Source organism: Lynx canadensis, chromosome B1 (assembly GCF_007474595.2).
Source record: "Lynx canadensis isolate LIC74 chromosome B1, mLynCan4.pri.v2, whole genome shotgun sequence".
Taxonomy (NCBI): domain Eukaryota; kingdom Metazoa; phylum Chordata; class Mammalia; order Carnivora; family Felidae; genus Lynx; species Lynx canadensis.
Genome location: NC_044306.2, coordinates 31,287,710 through 31,309,209, shown reverse-complemented (window position 1 = coordinate 31,309,209; position 21,500 = coordinate 31,287,710). Strand labels below are relative to the sequence as shown.

Below are 21,500 nucleotides of genomic sequence, written 5' to 3'. Positions count from 1 at the left end.
GTGGTGAGATACCGTGGAGAGAGTGAGTTTCAAAAGGACAAAGGTTTTACTGGGGCCTAGGGGCAGTTGGTGAGGTAATGGCTGTGGCCTCAGCCGATTGGCTGGGGAAGGGTCGGAGTCCTGTTACGCAGGTCGCTGGGCGTGTTTTGATCGGGAAATTTGAACGGGTGAGCGGGAGGTTACTCAAGGGGAGGAGGCGTGGTCAAGGTGAAGGACACAGAACAAGATGGAGTCGGCCGGCATAGGCCCGCCCTTTCACAACCACCTTTACTCATCCTTGTTCTTTGGGGGTTCTAAATGAAGCAAGCATATACCCAGCAGTCAGAAGGAAGTGCAGGTGGGGATTCAGGTTCAGTGCGTTGGGGATGCCAGCAGCTGGGGAAAACCACGTGAACATCTCTGATCATTCAAATGTGCCCTTCTTCAAAGGCTCAAAGGGACTGGCCTTGAACATTTGAATTATTAGACTTCTTTTTTTTTTTTACTTTTTTTAATGTTTATTTATTTTTGACAGACAGACAGACAGACAGAGAGAGACAGGGCATGAGCTGGGGAGGAGCAGAGAGAGAGGGAGACACAGAATCCGAAGCAGGCTCCACGCTCCAAGCTGTCAGCACAGAGCCTGACGCCGGGCTCGAACTCACAAACTGTGAGATCATGACCCGAGCCGAAGTTGGACGCTTGACCAAATTAGCCACCCAGGCGCCCTTGAATTATTAGACTTCTTTATAATGAATATCAGCCCTGTAGAGATTAATAATGTTGCACTTTAGGGGCACCTGGCTGGCTCAGGCGGTAGAGCACGTGACTCTTGATCTCCAGGTCGTGAGTTCGAGTCCCACATCGGGCTTAGAATTTACTTAATAAGAAATAAAAATAAAAATAAATAATGCTGCGCTTCAGCCCTTCTCTTTGGGACTTGCCTCACCTCCAGTGGCTTTTCAGATGCAAAGTTTCCTGCCACCTCATGAGAGAAAGTCACTTCCTGTAATCCCTTAGTTCAGACTTGTTAAGGTTCTTAGTGAGCGGCGAGAGAAGCCATCTCTGGATAGTTTAAGAAGAAAGAGACAGACGGAAGCATTTCCTCCACTGGCCCTGAAACTGTCTGTGTCCTTGTGTGCTGGATTCTGAGGTGTCCCTGAGCCCCAAAAGGTGAGCCGTCTAAGGCTGCAGATTGATACAACCAGAATTTCCAGGCTCAGTGGAGGACACGCCTACTGTCCAGTGTAGAGAGGCCTCGTGGGGTGCCCAAGTCCAGGGGCAAGGCGAAGGTGGGTCCTTTGGTGCTCCCCGGTGTGGTTCCCCTTCCCCAGGGAGACCCACCCTGAGCTCCCCAAAGCGACAGACTGTCTCGGCATCTCTGATAGAGCCTGGCCCCAGGGCTGAGTGCAGAATAAAAGCCCTGGGAACACTTTCTGATCCCTCTAAGGTGGCTTCTGGCTGCTTCCTCTCCCCACCTCCAGCTCCTCCCCAGCCTTGCCCCTCAAGCACCGCAGGCTGAAGGCTCCAGGAGAGCAGGCCTACCTTAAGCCCCTTGGCTCTCTTTCAGGGTGAATTTCTGACAGCCGAGCGCTTTCTTCCCCACCCCCCTCTCCAATCTTTCATTGTTCTTGTTGCAAATGCCGAAGAAAAGCAGGCCGGGCCCTACTCTCCAACACCTCCCTCGCAGAAAAGCATTTGACAACCGGTTCCCATGGCAACAGCTTTCTTTGAAATAATTTCTTGTGCGGCGTGCCAGACCCCCGCCTCTCTCTTCTGGAGAGTAATGGCCAGCATCGAAAATGAGATCGGAGGAGACAAGGAGAGAGCATCGGGACCAGCGGAGCCCGCGGGCCGACAAGAGGGCTCTCCAGGGCCCGGCAGGGCACGTCTGGGCGTGTGTCCTCGGGGCCACGCTGGTGCCCAGCAAGGGGTTAACAGATGAGGTCTCACGAAAGCTGACAGTGGCATCAACAGGCGCTATTTAGAGCAGCATGGGAGCGGCAGAGCTCTCTAATTTTGGAAAAGGGCCATGTTCGCACTTTTCTGAGCAGCAGCGTCTGCCCTGGAAGCTGCTGGCTCCCCCCCTCCCTTTTTTTTTTTTTTTTTTTGGTTTCTTTGTCAGTCTTGGCACATGGGTAGTGCTTTCCGCTCAGGGGAGAGCCGCCCCTGGCCTCTGCCCCTCGCCCTTGTCCCCACTGAGCTAAGCAGTGGGAGACGCCAGACTTGGCTTCTGTTACAGGTGGATGTGCCCCTCACCCCCAATCTTACGTGGAAGCCCTAACTCCCAGGACCTTGGAATGGGACTTTGGGAGATAAGGCCTTTAAGGAAGTGGTAAAGTTAAAACGAGGCTATTAGGGTGGGTCCTAATCCAATCTGATGGTGTGCTTTTAAGAATAGAAAGTTTGGTGGCGCCTGGGTGGCTCAGGCAGCTGATCGTCTTTTAGTTTCAGCTCAGGTCATGATCTCACAGTCTGTGAGTTCGAACCCGGGACTGGGCTCTGCGCTGACAGTGCAGAGTCGGCTTGGGATTCTCTCTCTCTGTCCCCTCCCCCCACCCCACCTCAAAATTAACAAACTTAAAAAAAAAAAGAGTAGGAAATTTGAACACACAGAAGAGACACCAGAGATGTGCAAGCACAGAGCAAGGGTTGAACGAGGACACGGTAAGACAGCCATCAGCAAGCCAAGGAGAGAGGCTGCAGGAGGAACCAGCTTGCCAGCACCTTGATCTTGGCCTTCCAGCCTCCAGAACTGTGAGAAGCTGATAATGTCTGTTGTTAAAGACGCCTGGTGGGTGGTACTTTGTTACGGTGGCCGAAGCAAACTAATGGGCCGCTGGGGCTCCGAAGCGATCCCCTCTGGGCTGCTGGGGCTCCATTGGTCAGGCTCGGGAAAGTCAGCCTAAAATCATTCTGCTCTACCGTCCCCTTGACAGAGGGATGGGGCACGCCATAGAGAGGGATGGGCCGCACCAGGTGCCCCAGCAAGCTCACTGCCCTCCCTGTGTGACCTGATACACTTGTGTCCTGACGAGTCTGAAGGTCTTTTCTCTCCCTGACTGCAGCGTCCTGAGAAGTTGCTGTTGGAAGCCCAGCCATCCACCGCTCAGAGCGACAGGAGGCAAAGGCAGGTCTGAGCGATTCAGCCTCCGGAGGCCAGGGCCACGTAAGTGCTTGTGTCCTTGCTTCTTCCCCTCACCCACCTTCAGCATATATTTAATGTATGAGATCCCATAATGGGATTCCTTGACGTTCTTTCCCTGTGTATCCCGGCCACTGGGACTGTGCTTAGCATGGAGACACTGCGTAAGTGTTTCTGAATACATTACTGGATCTTATTCTGGCCAAGAGAAAGGACGTTCTTGCTCTTTTGTTCCTAATGTGTTTTGCTTGGTTTTTGTTCTGTTTTAGAGAAGACGAGCAAGTGGCTTGCCTGAGGGCCAGAGAGAGGCAAAACCAGCACTAAACCCAAGGTCTCCCGGATCTCCGCTCAGGAATTTTTCTGCTCTGCCATTCAGTAAACTTAACACACAGCTAACTGTGTGGTACGCCTGCGAGAGAAAGGACAACACCTATATTTTCAGTCAAGCATTTTGCCTCAGGGGCAGCAGCCAAGTGTGAATGTATTTGTTATGTTTCAAAGGGCAGGATATTATTTTGTGTACTTACCAGTAGTTACCTCTTCCAGCTCTCCATTCCCTTCATTCTAACTTTCAATGGCTCCCTAGGTCCATAGTTCCGAGCAAAGAGATGGCACACAGGAAGCACTCAATACAATTTAAAAAATGAGTTAATGGATAGGGGCTCAGTCGTTAAGCATCTGACTTGGGCTCAAGTCGTGATTTCGTGGTTCGTGAGTTCGAACCCCAATTCAGGTGAGCCCCACTTCTCTCTCTCCCTCTCTTTCTCTCTCTGCCTCTCGCTCACTTGCACTCCCCCTTTAAAATAAAACAAAATAAAATAAAATAAAATAAATAAAATAAAATATAAAATAAGATAAATAAAATAAAATGAATTAATGGATAAATGAAAGCAGAAACAATTGTCTTTTTAAAACATTTTTTAACATTTGTTCATTTTTTGAGAGACAGAGAGACAGAGCGCAAGTGGGGGAGGGCAGAGAAAGAGGAGACACAGAATCTGCAGCAGGCTCCGGGTTCTGAGCTGTCAGCACAGAGCCCGATGCAGGCCTTGAACCCATGAGATCATGAGCTGAGCTGAATTCGGATGCTTAACCGACTAAGCCACCCAGGTGCCCCGAAAGCAGAAATAATTCTTAATTCTTCCCCTTGGCATCACATGTTCTCCATAACCTGGTCCCTAATTTCCAGTCTTCACAGACATGACTCTTTGCTCAAGCTGGCTCCGTTTCCTCTCTGGTTCCAGAAAAATGCATCCATTGCAACTCTGCTCTGGTTGCCCTCCCAGACTCGGGTCATCCTTCTCTCCCTTATTTGTCCATCCTGACGTTGCTCACATCTTCCAGCTTAACTGCAGCTTCCCCCCCCCCCCGCCCCCACCGGCTGCCTCCCCTTCTGCCTGCCTGCCGCACGAATAAGAATAATGGGATTTGGGGTCTGGGAGGCATGGATGGAGGAAAAAGAACTTGCAGAGCATCCTGAAATAGGAGTACACGTCCTTGAATTACGTCTTCTTTAGGAAGAAAATCTGGAGAGACAGAAGCAGAGGTATGGCCAAAAAGGTAGACTTACATTCTTGTCCATGACGCAATGCCTACTATGACAGCAGACTTACCTTCTTGCTGTAAACACCAATCAGCTGGATAAAATGTATGAAAAAGTGTTTTCAAATATTAGATACTAGGCGGTGCGGGATCATGGTTCCTGATAGGAGACAAATGAGATGAGCCCTAGGATTGCCCTGGGTTTCTACATGGAGACACTTTCTTGGTCATGGGTGCAAGGAAGGGGTACTCAAGCAGAGATAGTCATCTCTTGAGTTGAAGGGAGGCCAGAATATTGGAATTTTCCAGGCAGAGTATCAGAAAGAAGGAGTTCGTGTCCCTCGAGTCTTTAATTAAATACTTAAATTATATGCTTCTATAGGAAAACACTCGCCATCATCAGGCCAAGAAAACTACAAATCCTAAAACCGAACAGTTTCCAGAGCTCACACAGGGCTTGGAATTGCTTGAGTTATGACTAACTGAAAGAGAGAAACCTCTTTGAGCACCTGGATGGTTCACCGGACTCCAGGAGGATCATGCATTACCTAGTAGGTCTAAATTACTCCTAGCTGACTTCTTCTAATAAAGTTTAAAAACAAGCCTCGAAAGGTTAATAGCTGTTTACGTCTCTGCCAAAAGTAACTTCAACACCCTTTAAAGGAAGAGAACAAAATTCGGACATTCGACAACCTAATATTCACAATGACTAGGGTATTGTCAGGGTTAAGTAGTCAGAGTTCACCCAGAGAAGAATGAATAGGGGACTGTCGTCTCTCTATTATCCATCTATCTATCCACATATCACTCTATCCATCCTTCTTCCATCTATCCGTCTGTCTATCTATCATCTATCTAGTTGACCCTTGAACAATATGGGTTTAAACTGCATGGGTCCACTTCTACCCAGATCTTTTTTTATAAGTACAGTACATGATTATAAATGTAGTTTCTCTTACTTATGATTTCCTTAATAACGCTTTCTTTTCTTTAGCTTGCTTTATTGTAAGAATATTGTATATAACATATACAAAATACGTGTTCATCAGCTGTTTATATTATCGTTAAGGCTTCCAGTCAACTGTGGGCTATTAGTAGTTAAGTTTTGGGGGAGTCAAAAGTTTTATACAGACTTTTGACCCACAGGGAGTTGACGCCTCTAACACCTGTGTTGTTCAAGGCTCAGTGTATAAGAAATATATATGTGTGCCTTTCAGCTGGAACCACCATCTTCCAATAATTTGCCAAAATGACCAACATAAAGGGAAAGAGGAAAGGTACTTGCTCTCTGGACCTTTCAGAAAACATGGAATTGTTCCTTCTGCCACATACATGCAAATCTACAAAAAGATGATATTGTAGACATTGACCGAATGGGCGCTGTTCAAAAGGGAACGTTCCACAAATGTTACCACGGCAAAACTGGAAGGATCTACAGCGTTACCCAGCATGCTGTTGACATTGTTGAAAGCAAACAAATTAAGGGCAAGGTTCTTGCCAAGAGAATTAACGTATGTATTGAGCATATTAAGCACTCATAGAGCCGAGATTGCCTCCTGAAGTGTGTGAAGGAAAATTCTCAGAAAAAGAAGGCTGCCAAAAAGAAAGATACTTGGGTTCAACTGAGGGGCCAGCCTGCTACACCCAGAGAAGCACATTTTGTGAGAACCAAAGGAAAGGAGCCTGAGTTGCTGGAACCCATTCCCTACGAATTCATGGCATGATCAATGTGAAAGAAACAAACCAAAAAAAAAAACCCACAAAACCCCTCCAGACTGTAATAAAAAGAAAAGGAAAAAGAAAAACAAGAAATGTGTGTGTGTGTGGATTTATTAGAAGAGGGCTTACACAATTACGGGAGTTGGTTCAACAAACTTGAAGTCTGTAGTGCAGTCAAGAAGGAGAGAGCATGGCAGGCTGAAAGCAAGAGGAGGAAGAAAACAGCAGAGCACCTTCAGACCCAGTTGTTGTTTGGACTCTCTGAGTTCAGGGAGTTCTGAGCCCTCTTTTTTTTTTTTTTTAATTTTTTACAGAGCGCGAGCAGGGGAGGAACAGAAACAGGAGACACAGAATCCGAAGCAGGCTCCAGGCTCTGAGATGTCAGCACAGAGCTTGACATGGGGCTCGAACCCACGAACTGAGAGATCATGACCCGGGTGGAAGTCGGACACTTAACCTACTGAGCCACCCAGGCGCCACCCCCCCTTTTTTTTAATGTTTATTTATTTTTGAAGGAGAGAGAGACAGAGCTTGAGAGGGGAAGGGGCAGAGAGGGAGGGAGACATAGAATCTGAAATGGGCTCCAGGCTCTGAGCTGTCAGCACAAAGCCTTATGCTGGGCTCGAACTCACGAACTTTGAGGTCATGACCTGAGCCGAAGTCGGACGCTTAACCGACTGAGCCACCCAAGCGTCCCAATCTGGGCCCTCTTTTAAAGGTTTCGAAATGATAAAGTCAGGCCCATTTATCTCCATTTTATTAACTTAAAGACAACTGAATATGGACTTGAATCGCATCTGCAAAATTCCTTCAAAACAGCACCTAGATGTGTGTTTGATTGAATAATTTGGAGAAGGTGTGTGTATGTCTTACATAATCGTTGCTGCTTCCCTTTTATTCTCCATCTTCCAGGAGAGAATATGCTTTGTACCTTAACCTAATTGGAAACATACTCGAAAAATAATTCTGGAGACTATAGTTCAGCTTAGCCAACTTGACATATCACAAAGCCATCTTCAGCATCCATTAAAAAAAAAATAGTAGACATTCAATGAAGCAGGAAAATGGGACTCATAACCAGGAGAGAAATATAAATAGATCTAGATATTACAGAAATTGTGGAATTAATAGAAAAGGACTTTTAAAACTCCATAATAATCATACTTAAGATTTTTAAGGAGTACTTGGCTGGCTCAGTTGGTAGAGCATGTGATTCTTGATCTCAGGGGTCAGGAGTTCAAGTCCCACATTGGGAGCAGAGATTACTTAAAAAGTAAATAAATAAAACCACATTATTAGAAAAAATAATTTAAAGGAAAAACTGAAGTTAATGAGATAAAAAGAAGCCATTAAAGGAACCAAATGGGACATCTAGAGCAGAAAATTAAATATCCAGCATGAAAAATTTACCACATGGGCCTAAATATAGATTGGAGACTGCAGAAGAAAAAAATAAAAAACTTGCAGACATAGTAGTAGAAACTTTCAAAGTTGAAGCATGGAGAGGAAAAAAAGGCTGAAAAAAGGGACAGAGTCTCAGTCACTGTTAGGACAATATCCAGCGACCTAACACGGGCAGCCGGAGTTCTGAAAAGACAGTAGAATCAGAAAAATGGTTTGAAAAAACAGTCAAAAAATTTCCAAACTTCAAAGAAGCTCAACAAACACCAAGCAGAATAAATGCCACATTAAAGCACATCATAATCGGGGCGCCTGGGTGGCGCAGTCGGTTAAGCGTCCGACTTCAGCCAGGTCGCGATCTCGCGGTCCGTGAGTTCGAGCCCCGCGTCGGGCTCTGGGCTGATGGCTCAGAGCCTGGAGCCTGTTTCCGATTCTGTGTCTCCCTCTCTCTCTGCCCCTCCCCCGTTCATGCTGTGTCTCTCTCTGTCCCAAAAATAAATAAACGTTGAAAAAAAAAAAAAAAAGCACATCATAATCTAAATGATGAAAACCAGGAAGAAAAAGAAAATCTTAAAGAAACCAGAGGGAAAAAACGCATTAGATACAGGAGAACAAAAATGAGATCTATCACAGTATTTTTGTCAATAAAACTGCAAACCAGAAGATAAAGGAATGACTTTAGTGGGCTACAATAAAACAGACAAACAAACAAACAAAAAAAACCCCTTGAATTCTATATTGAGTCAAAATATTCTAAAGAAGTATAGATAAAATCAAGACATTTTCATATAAACAAGTTAAGATAATTCATTGCCAATAGACTAGCACTAAAGAAATCGTTTCCTCAGGCTGAAAGAAAATGATATTAGATGGAAACTCAGCTATATGCACAAAAAAAAAAATGAAGAGTGCTAAAAATATTAAATGAGTGAGTAAATCTAAGACGTTTGTCCTAGTTTTTAAATCTGCTTAAAAGAAAATTGAACCCAGAAGACTTTTGTTTTCAACCAAGATGGAATAATAGGGATTGGAGTTACTTTTTTTTTTTTTTTTTGGTCAGAAACAACCAGAAGCAAAAAAACAAAAAAAAAAACAACAAAAAACACTTCATAGGATATTGACACTCAGGCATCAAAGGCTAGTGTTCCCTGAGAATCAGGAAACAAATGAAATGATGCCCATAGATGTTGTCACTTAATTGCCTGAGGAAAATTTGATTGTAGGGCAGGGAGAGGGAACCCAAGTAAAGCTTGGTGAGCTCCTGAGTTACATATATGGAGCTGGGAACACAAGGAGAATTCATAGAATTCATAAGCCAGAGTATTGGAGATAAGAGAGCTTTCACACAGTGAGAATTCCAGAGATCTGCAGAAGGTTCCCCTAAAAGATCCAGCTAAGTATTGATTAGCTCATCTGTGTGGAGAAACTGTCTAATGCTGAGAAAAGAATCACTTAAAAGAATTAGTCAGAACAGTCCTTGGTATTCATACCAGGCCCAGGAATCGTGCCTGTTCCCACAAGCCGGAATAGAAAGTCTCTTAATTCATGGGGCCTTAAGTAGAGTACTTTGAGATTTTGCCTCAGTACTGGAATAAAATTAGACTCAGATTAAATTCTATTCCAGTGTTGCCTAACAACGCTTAAAAGCAAAAGTCAAAAGGATAAAGCTATTACCAAGTAACTTGCCCATATCCCAGAACAAAGCTCAAGAATATTTATAAGATTAAAAAAAAAATTATCCGGCAGGCAAAATTCACAATGTCTGGCAAAACTTACCAGACATGCACAGAAACAGAAGTATGCGACTCATAATGAAAAGAAAATAAATTGAAAGTGACCCAGAAATGACTCAGAAGATAGAATTAGTAGAAGAGACCATTAAAACAATTATTAGGACTGTATTCCATATGTTTAAGAAGCTAGAAGAAAGATTAAGCATGATAAGTAGACCTATACAAAAAAGGCCCAAATTAAAATTGTACAGTTGGAAAACTAGAAATAAACTGAAATAAACAATATACTGAAAGAGATCAGAAAAGATTAGCAATTGCAGAAGAAAAGATTAAGAACTAGAAGACATAGCAAGAAGAAACCAAAAACAAAAAGTCCAAAAAAATAAAAAAGACAGAGCCACAGTGAGTTGGGGCACAATTTTATGTGGCCTAAAATACGTGAGATTGGAGTTACCAAAGGGAGGAGGAAACCAACAAAATAGCTGAAGAAATAATGGTCAAAGTCTTTCCGAATGTGATGAAAGCTATATACTCATAGCTAGATCAAGGACATTTAATGAACTCCAAGTAGAAGAAATATGAAGAAACTACACCAAGGCACATAATAATAAAATTGCTTAATACCAGAGATAAAGATAAAAATCTTAAAAGTAGCCATAGATAAAGGACACATTACATATAAAAGAACAAAGATAAGGATGCCAACAGCTTTCCCATTGGAAACCAAAAGCTAGAATTTAGAAGAGCAACATCTTTAAAGTGCTGGAAAAAAAAAACAAAAAAACTCAGCCTAGAATTCGTCACTCAGCATAAATATCTTTCAAAAAAGAATGTGAAATAAAGACACTTTTAGATATTCAGACATACAAAAGCTGAAAGAACTCATCCAGTCAACTGGCACAGTGAGAAATGTTAAAGGAAGTCCTTCAAGCAGAAGTAAAATGATACAAGATGAAAACTTGGATCTATACCAAGGAATGAAGAACACTGGTTGTGGCAACTACATAAAGACATATGTTACATGTTTTAATTGTTTAAATTGCTTTAACAATAATTTAATGTTTAAACCAAAAATAATAATGTATTTTGGGCTTATAACACGTGTAGTCGTAAAATGTATGACAATAGCACAAAGCCAAGGGAGGGGGGAATGGCAGTGCACTAATGTAAGATATTTATACTGTATGTGAAATGATACAACATCACTTGAAGTTAGGCTGTGGTAAAAATAACCACTAAAAGAATGCAACAAATAGTTATATTTAATAAGCCAACAAGAGAAATAAAATGAATCGTTAAAAAATACTCAATCCAAAAGAGGACAGAAAAAGAGGGAAAAAAGAACAGAAAACATATGGTCAAATAAACATCATACAGCAATACTAAGAATCACACTAAATGTCAATGGTTTAAACAGCTAATTAAAAGGCTGAGATTGTTAGCTTAAGATCAAACTACCTGCTATCTACAAGTAACATACATTAAATTAAAAAGATGTAATAGACCATAAGTGAAAGGATTGGAAAAATAATACTATGCTAACACGAATCAAAGAAGGCTGGAGACAAAGCAGATTTCACAGCAAAGAATACTGCCTGAAATAAAGACAGTAATTTCAAAATGATAGAGGGGTCAAGTAATCAAGAAGACAACATTCCTATGTTTTTATGAACCTGCTAACAGAGCCACAAAATACACGGAGCAAAATTGATAGAACCACAAAGAGAAATAAACAGATTCACAACTCCAAAGATTGAAAACTTTTTCAAAAAATTCATTTAAAAAGTAGATTTAAATTCAGTAAGGCTAGAGAAGACTTGAACAATATAGACTTACCTGACTTAATTGACATTTAGAGAACACTCAGTGAGTGCTGAATGCACATTATTTTTAGGTACATATGAAACATTTATACATTATGGGGCGTATAACTAATCTCAATAAAGCTGAAAAGATTCTACCATCATTTTTATTTATTTTATTTTTTAAGTAATCTCTATGGCCAACACAGGGCGCAAATTCATGACCCTGAGATCAAGAGTCAAGTGCTCTACTGATGAAGCCAGCCAAGTACCCCTGAAAAGATTCTAAATAACCGTAAAGGAATTCAATTATAAACCCAAACCAGAAAATATCTCAAAAGATGCATAAATATTTGTAAATGAAATAACACACTTCTAAATAGGCCATGGGTCCAAGCAAAAGTCAAAAAGGAAACTAGAAAATTATTTTGAACTGAATGGCATTCAAAATGCGACATATCAAAATTTGTGAGTGAGCAGAAAAGAAAGAAAAGAAGTTAGTAAAATCAGAGTGGAAATAAGTGGAAAAGGAAGTGGAAAAACATTAGAGAAAATAAATATGACTAAAAGCTGGTTTTTTGAGAACAGCAATAAAATTGATAAATCTCTTGCTAGATTGGTCAGGAAGAGGGAAGACACAATCAACGAGAGAGAAGAAAAAGAGGTGATTTCACAGATACTAAAAGGACAATAAAGAGTATTATGAAAAATTTGTAACAGTAAATTGACAACTTCTATAAAACCCCAAAATTCCACAAGAAGACAGAGATAACCTATGTAGCCTTACATATATTAAAGGAATTGAATTTGTAGTTAAAACCTTTCTTACATGTTTTCATAAAGAAAACTCCAGTCCCAGAAGGATTAACTGGTGAATTCTAACTTAAGGAAGAAATAATGCCAAATCCAACCAACTTCTTCCAGAAAACTCAAAAGGAGGGAATAGTTGTCAATTCCTGCTATAAGGTCAGCATTGCTGTTGTTTCAAAACCAGACAAAGAAAGTACAAAAGGCAAAACTAATGACCAGTATTCCTCATACACATAGGTGAGGAAATTCTTAAAATTTAGCTTGAAAATCCAATTCAAAAATGTGTAAGATTTATAAAAAGTCCAGTGTGCCACAGCCAAATGAGATTTATTCCGGGAATGCAAGGTTGGTTTAAAACTTGCAAATCATTTAAAGCAACTCCCCCCATAAATAGACTAAAAAAGAATACCATACGCTTATCTCAATAGATACAAATGACAAAATCCAACATTCCTTAGTGTTACAAACTTCCTCAAAGTGATAGTGTATGGAGCTAGTTTTCTGTTGATGTGTAGCAAATTAGCACAAACTCAGAAACTTAAAATGCCACCATTTATTACCCAACACTCTGTAGATCAGAAGTCAGAGGGGTGCCTGGGTGGGTCTGTCAGTTAAGCATCCACCTTTGCCTCAGGTCCTGATCTCGCGTTCGTGAGTTCGAGCCCCACATTGGGCACACTGCTGTCCGCACAGAGCCCACTTCAGACCTTCTGTCCTCTCTCTCTGCCCCTCTTTTGCCCTCTCACTCTCTCTCTCTCTCTCTCTCTCTCAAAAATAAACATTAAAAAAAAAAAGAAGAAGTCAGAGCGGGCTGGCATAGATTCTCTGCTCAGAATCTCACATTCACAGTATTGGCTGGGCAGGGGTCTCATCTGGAGGCCCTGAGGAAGAATCTACTCACTTTCAAGCTCATTCAGGTTGTTGGCAGAACCCAGTTTTAAGTTTTAGGTTAAAGGTATGAGATTTATGTTTCTGGTAGCCTGGGTCTGCCATCAACTTCCCAGGGCCCACATTTCTTCTCAATGGCCCCTTCCATCTTCAAAGCAGCAATCACGTGTCAAGTTCTCACTCATACTTTGGATCTGTCTGACTTCCCTTTCTATCAACCACAGAAAGGTATCTGACTTTTTAAAAAGATTTTTTTTTGTTTTGTTTTTAGAGCAGCTTTAGGTTCACAGCAAAATTGAAGGGAGGATACAGAGATTTCCTATATATCCCCTGCCCCACACATGCACAACGTCTCCCGTTTTCAACATCTCCTACCAGAGCATCTCCTATCAACAGCCCCTACCATTATCTACATTCCCTACATTTGTTACAATTGATGAATCTGCATTGGCACATCATTAGTCCATTGTTTACCTTATACTCACTCTTGGTGTTGTACATTCCATGGGTGTGCACAAATGTGTAATGATATGTACCCATCATTATAATATCATACAGAATATTTTCACTGCCCCAAAAAAGTCCTCTGTTCTCTGCTGATTTATCCCTCCCCTTCACCCTAACCCCAGGCAAATACTGTTGTCTTTTTTTAAATGGTTTCCATAGTTATGTATCTAAGAATGTCACATTGTTGGAATCATACAATAAGTAGCCTTTCCAAATTGGCTTCTTTCACTTAGTAATATGCATTCAAAACTTACTCCATGTCTTTTTCAAGGTTTGGAGAGCTTGTTTCTTTTTAGCACTGAATAATATTCCATTGTCTGGATGTACTACGGTTTATTTACACCTTCACCTACGGAAGGATATCTTGGTAGTTTCTAAGTTTGAGCAATTATGGATAAAGCTGTTATAAACATCTGTGGGCAGGTTTTTGTGTGGACATAAGTTGTCAACTCCTTTGGGTAAATACCAAAGAGTGCAATTGCTGGATCATATGTTAAGAGTATGTTTAGTTTTGTAAGAAACTGCTAAACTGTCTTCCAAGGAGACTGCACCATTTTGCATTGCCCTCAACAATAAATGTGAGTTTCTGTTGCTCCATATCCTTCTGAGCATTTGTTATTATTAGTGTTCCTAATAATAGGATTTAGGCCATTCTAATGGATGTGTAATGGAATCTCGTCATTTTAATTTTCATTTCCCTGATGACATGATGTGCAACATTTTTTTACATGCTTGTCATCTGTATATCTTCTATGATGAAGTGTCTGTTAAGGTCTTTGACCCATGGACGTCTCTAATTTTAAGGGCTCCTGTGATTATTAGATAAGCCCACAGATAATCTCCCTCTTAAGGTCAACTGTGCCATATAACATAACCACACACAACAACACGTAACGACACATAACAAACATAGCAACATGTAACAACACATAACAACACATAACACATAACAGCACATAACACATAACATAACAATGTAACATAACATAACATAACATAACATAACATAACATAACTGTGGGAGGGATATCTTATCCTATTCACAGGTTCCAGGGCATGGGAGTAAATGAAGACTATCCAAATGAGAACAAACAAAAGCTACTTCTTTAGCACTTGCAAGGGAGGCAGACACTATCATTTGCATTTAGCAAACACTCAAAGTCAGGCTGGGGAGGTGGAAGGCTTTGTAGTGGAAAAAGAGAAGGCTTAGGGTATGTCCTGGTTGGACAAACTGTAGGAAAACTGGAAGTGGGCTAAATAGAAGCAGGACATGTTAGGGGAGCACATTTGGCTTTCTGTTATTGTTCTTTTTTTTTTTTTTTAAGTTTATTTATTTATTTTGAGAGAAAGAGAGTGGGCGAGGGGCAGAGAGTGAGAATCCCAGCACCGTGCCCTATGTGGAGTTTGAACTCACAAACTGTGAAGTCATGACCTGAGCGGAGACCAAGAGTCAGATGCTTAACCAACTGAGCCACCCAGGTGCCCCTCTCTTATTGTTCTTAAGCTGGAAGTGGGAAATAATTAGGGAAGCTGGCAGTTATTGGCCAAGGGCTGACTGTTTGGGGCTAGTTGCTGCAGAAGTTGTGGGTCAGAGTTCTACTTTTATACATGGTCTGACCATTGTCAGTTTGTATATTCAATTTTTCAAAGGATTAGGAGGACTATCTATCTTTGGGGAGCCATTTTTAGACATTCTACCTACTGTCGGTATCTATGAAAAACCAACAACTAATATCAAGCTTAACGGTAAAAGATTGAACGCTTTCCCCTTAATATCAGGAACAAGACAAGAATGTTTGTTCTCTCCACTCTATTCAGTAGGATACTGTAGGTTCTAGCCTGTGCCATAAGGCAAGAAAAAGAAATAAATGATATCCAGATTGGAAAGAAGGAAGTGAAACAATCTTTAATCTAAGATGACATGATCTTTTCTGTAAAAAAATCCCATGAAATCTTTAAGAAAGCTACTACAGCTGATAAGTGAGTTCAGCAAGGTTGCAGGACACAGATCAATATATAAAAATTAATTGTGTTTCTATATACTAGCAACAAACAAATTAAAAGACAATATGAATTACAATAGCATTAAAAACTGAAATACTTAGGAATATATTTGACAAACTCTACATAAGACATCTCAAAACTACAAAACATTGCTATAAAAATTAAATATGACCTAGTAAATGAAGAGCTTTACCATATAAATTGATCAGAAGGTTAGCTATTATGATTTCAATTATCGCCAAATTGATGTATAGATTAAAGGCAATCCAAACAGAATTTCAGACGGCTTTTTTGCTAGAGATTGAAAAGCTTGTTTTAAAATTCACATGGAAATGCAAAGGACCATGAATAGCTAAAACAACTTTGAAAAAGAAGAACAAAGTTGGAAACTTCACACTACTCAATTTCAAGACATTGTATTGCTGTTGTTTCTTAATTTTTTAGTGTTTATTTATTTTTGAGTGAGACAGAGACAGAGTGTGAGTGAGGGAGAGGCAGAGAGAGAAGGAGACACAGAATCTGAAGCAAACTCCAGACTCTGAGCTGTCAGCACAGAGCCTGACATGGGGCTCGAACCCATGAACCGTGAGATCAGGACCTGAGTTGAAGTAGGACGCTTAACCCACTGAGCCACCCAGGTGCCCCGCATATATTGTTACAGGAAAAAGGACAGTGGGTTTTGGTGCCAAGATAGACAAAAAGATCAATAGGATACAATAGAATCCAGAATCAGGCACCTATATATATGGTCAACTGATTTTTGACAATGGTTTAAAGGCAATTTAGTAGAGAAATTATAGTCTTTTTAACAAATGGTGCTGGAACAATTGGATATCCATATGCAAAAGAGATAAAAAAAGAAGCAAAAATTGGAAGAACTAAATGAGAGAAACAGACAAATCTACAATTATAATTGGAAATTGTAATACTCCTCTCTCAGTAATTCATAAAACATGTAGACAGAAAATGAGTAAGGAAATAGAAAAATTGTCAACCTTTTCAGCCAACTTGACTTAACTAAAACTGTGAAAATTAATAAAAAGAAAACTCATTTAGAACGGCACCAGGAGGCTAACAGGGGGAGCTTTCATGCCCAGCACTTATTTACTTATGCCCAGTAAATCCAAGAGGAGGAGACAGATGTTGTAAGTCAATAGTACTATTTTAGCAGCAGAAGAAAGATTTCTTCCTACCCTGGCAACAGCCCAGCCAATTAGAGAGAGTCACAGCTCAGCCAATGAAAAATGGCTATACTTTGAACTCCCAGTTTACTCCAAAGGACTTTTAGCTTATAACAGTCCCTCCCAACTCCCCTTTACCTCTATAAAAGAGCATTTCTTTCCTTTGTTCTCTGGGACTTGCTTTAGGTTTAGCCGTAGCTTGCTTGTTCTGGATTGTAATTCTCAGCTATTCTTGAATAAACCCATGTTTGTTGGTAAAAATAACAGGAAGTTTTATTTTGAAGGTTAAAAAAGCTTATAACGTTCAATAGTGGAGCCCACATTGTTTTCATGGGCACATTGTACGTTCACAATAGACCATATGTTAGATCATGAGAATTAAATTAGAGATTAACTTAGAAATCAGTAATGGAAAGATGATTGAAAAACCCCAAATATTGGAAATCGGACAACACATTGTTAAATAATTCACAAGGCAAAGAAGAAATCACAAGAGAAATTAGGAAATATTTTGAAATGACTACTAATGAAAACATATAAAAATGTGTGGAATGCACAGTTTATAAAGGGAAACTTATAGCTTTCAATGCTTATATTCCACCTTAAGAAGCTAGAAAAAGAAATTAAGCGCAAAGTAAGGAGACAGAAAATAATTAAGGTAAAAGCAGAAATCAATGAGATAGAAAATTAGCAAATAGAGAAATCAATAAAACCAAAAGTTGTGTTGTTAAAATGATCAGTAACACTGACAAGTCTCTAGTTAGAGTGACCAAGGGGGAAAGAGTAGATGCAAAATATCAGGAATGAAAGTGGGGAATACTAGGGCTCCTACAATCTTGAAAACGATACGAAGGGAATATTATGAACAATACATTTATTATGACAATAAATTTGATCACTTAGGTGAAAAGCACAAATCTTAAAACTACCAGAGTCAGCTCAATAAAAAATAGAAAATTAGAATGATTTGAATTCATCATTAAAACCTTTCCTTAGAGAGTCACCTGTGTGGCTCAGTCAGTTGGGCATCTAACTCTTGATTTCAGCTCAAGTCATGATCCCAGGGTCGTGGTATGGAGCCCCACATCAGGCTCTGTGCTGAGCATGGAGTCTGCTTAAGTTCTCTCTCTCCCTCTGCCCCTCTGCCCCACTCTCTCTCTCTCTCAGATAAAACAAACAAAAAACAAACAAACAAAAAACTTTCCTTAGGGGTGCCTGACTGACTCAGTTGGTAGAGCGCATGACTTAATCTCAGGGTTGGGTATGGAGCCTACTTTTTTTAAAAAAATCTTTTTAAATCTTTATTTATTTTTGAGAGAGAGACAGAGTGTGAGCAGGGGAGGAGCAGAGAGAGAGGGAGACACAGAGTCTGAAGCAGGCTCCAGGCTCCGAGCTGTCAGCACAGAACCCGATGCGGGGCTCGAATCCACGAACTGTGAGATCATGACCTGAGCCAAAGTCGGACGCTCAACCGACTGAGCCACCTAGGCGCCCCTGGGTTCGGATGATTTTAGAGGCAAATTTTTACTAAACCTGACACAACAAAAAAAATCTTTATCCAGTGGTTTAAAGCTGTTATTGCCATGTCTTCTGGTCTGTATATTTTCTCATGAGAAATCAGCAGAATTCCTATGGTTATCCTTTTGTATGTAATATCTTAGTTTCCCTGGCTGCTCTCAAGATTTTCTTGGTTTATAGCAATTTATTTTTGGTTACAGCAGTTTGACTATGATGTATCTATGCATGATTTTCTTACACTTATTCTGTCTGGGTTGTCTGTTCTCTTATGTTTTGTTCTACTCCTTAAATTTTAATTTCTGTTGCCCTCTCCTTTGTTTCTGACATAGACTGGAAGTGTCAGGAGTAGGGGTGGGTGGGTAGGAGGCGTACATGACCTCTTCTCCACTTATTCCTCAATGTACATCATCAGTTCCAATCCTTGGGCTGATGACAGTGTTTGTCTACTTCATAAGCAGAAACCCAGTTCAGGCCAACCTGTCCACTCCTGGCACACCATAGACTTCCTGGTAACAGAGCAGGTCTATGTGCCCAGCCCAATGTGCCCAAAGCTTCACTACAACTTGGATGGATTCCTAAGCTGAGCCAAAAATATTCTGGTTACCGATGGAAAGCATTTCATAGCCATGCCGTTGTGCATTCTGAAGCATCAAAGACCTTTTGAATGGGCCCTGGTGAAGGAGGAATATCTCCCAGGCAGTTTAGCTACTGACAAAATCTAGCAGTCCCTGTGGGGAAGTGGGGATTCCATGGCTCTGCCCATTAGGTGATCTATAAAAGCCCACTCAAGGGCCTGAATATGGCCTGTGGGACCTCTAATTCCTGGTCCTCACCCCACATTGCCACTGGTAGGTCATAAGCCCAGGCCAGTAACAAGACTGGGGAGTCCAAAGGATTACTACCTTAGTTTCAGGCCCTGTAATTTGAATCAGTAATTGGCAATTCTGGATTGGTAGATGTTTTCCCCAAGATGGCAGCACGCCTAGTCATGGACATTTACTGTTGTCTTGGGCTCCTGTCTATTTAGGACCTTTAAAATGTCTACTAGCTACTGATGATGTTTGTGGGTGACAGTGGGGTTTGTGGGGGCCAGAGCCAACGACCAGGACAGAATTCTTGAAGACATCTTTGGTGCAAAAGGTGAATTCTTGAAGACGTCTTTAGTGCAAAAGGTGATTTTATTAAAGCACAGGGACAGGACCCGTGGGCAAGGAGAGCTGCCTGGGGACCCTGAGGAGAGACTGGTTTTATACTATGGAGTCGGGGGAGATAAAGTCCAGGGGAAGTTTCCAATGAGACTTTCATATGCTAAAGAAGACTCCAGGATAGTGGAGGCCTAGTTATGGTCAGGCTAAGGTTGTTTTTCCCCCTAGCAAAGTATTAGCATTAAGATAGTAGAGAGTTGCTGGAGAAACATCTTGCTCTGCCTGCCTCAAGTATTTGTCAATGGGCTGCAGGTTATAAGGAAATTTAATTTTATCTGCCGTTTCCTTCTGTCTTTGTTTCCCACATTAGCTATTATTTGGGATAGCAGGGTTCCCAAGCTCAACAAGTGTCAACAGAGGCTTGCCATCCCTTGTATGGGATTTCACCAGGGAATGCAATGTGACGGCTAGTTAGCAGAACTCAATGTTCTTTATTCCCCCACCTGGTTTCCACTACTTTGCTTTTGTTAACTTATAGTATAGAGTTTACTTTTGTAGAAGCAAATCCTGCCATTTGTGAGCCTGGAGGACATTATGCTAAATGAAATCAGCCAGATATAGAAAGACAAATACTTCATTATCTCACTTACATACGGAGTCTACGAAAGTAGAACTCATGAAAGCAGAGAGTAGAATGGCTGTTACTAGGGCCTGGGCGGTGAGAGAAATGGGAACATGTTGGTCAAAGGGTACAAACTTGCACTTATATAGGATGTGTAAGTTCTGGAGATCTCATGTGCAGCGTGATGACTATACATCTCATGTGCAACATTATGACACTATACTGTGTACCTGACATTTGCTAAGAGAATAGATCTTAAGTGTTCTCACGTGCCTGCTCAAGCACACACATGGTAATCACGTGAGGTGATGACTGTGTTAATTAGTTTGATTGTGGAGATCATTTCACAATTTATAGATACATCAAAACATCACATTTCACTCCTTAAATATACACAATTTGTACTTGAAAATTATACCACAATAAAGCTGGAAAAAAAGGAAGTTTATTTTTAAAAATTTGTTAATGTTTATTCATTTTTGAGAGACAGATTGTGAGTGGAGGAGGGGCAGAGAGAAAGGGAGGCCCAGAATCTGAAGCAGGCTGAGCTGTCAGCACAGAGCCCGACGCGGGGCTCAAACTTGTGAACGGCGACATCATGACCTGAGCTGAAGTTGGACGCTCAACTGACTGAGCCACCCAGGCATCCTAGAAATTTGCTTTTGTGATGAGTGCTTATTATTTCAAGAAAGCTCTGTTAGTAACTGAGTTAGTTGGGAAAACTGTTGTACCAAGAATCCAGGGAAGGCCTTCAGTGAGACTGCCTTTAGGCTGTGCAGAGCAGGGGCAGGTCTGGGACAAGATGGGATGGAAGTGAGCCTTCCCCGCATTCTCTGGGGACTTTCTCCTAGGCTCTTAGCCTCAGCACCACCACGTCGTCTGGGTTGTGCCTCCCTTTGGTAACCTTTCCCTTCAAGAGTGGGTGGGGGTGGGGCAGATGGGGACAAAGTCTCAGCTGCTGCTTAAAGCACCCCAGACAATTAACGGGCAGCTCCAGCTGGTGTCTTGAAAAATGGATTGAAATCTTACACCATTTTTTTCTTACGATTGAATTGATTTTGGCATCCACTTCTGGAGTTACTCTAGTTTTTAAGAAAATGTTCATCCGCAATGTCAAGGACCACTCGGGCACAGCAGGTTGTGTAATGCAGGTCAGGACCAGGGACAGCTCCAGAGCCTGCTACAGTGGGGAGGCTAGCTTCTGAGAAGCCCATCTATGGACACCATCTTGCACCCCGAGAGGATTTCTCAATGAGTGTAAGTCTTCTCTGAGCAAGCTCAAGGAGCCCTTGGCCCACCCTGAAAGAAAAGGGATGAGGGAGATGTCTTCTGCTCTGATCATGAATCTTTAGACCGTGCAAAAAGATTATGCTGGTGGTCAACAAAGCACGAATTCTGAGTGCATTTGACAATACTGTCTCAGACACTCTTCCTTCACCTCTATGCTTCATTTCAGGCTCCACTCTTTCAAACTCTGGCTTCCAACCATCTTTGCTTTTCCAGG

At 41.4% G+C, this 21,500-nt stretch overlaps 1 pseudogene; it reads left to right on the top strand.

The window, feature by feature from the left end:
- The first annotated feature begins 1,765 nt into the window (after positions 1-1,765).
- Positions 1,766-6,472, top strand: LOC115512935 (annotated as a pseudogene).
- The last annotated feature ends 15,028 nt before the right edge of the window (positions 6,473-21,500 follow it).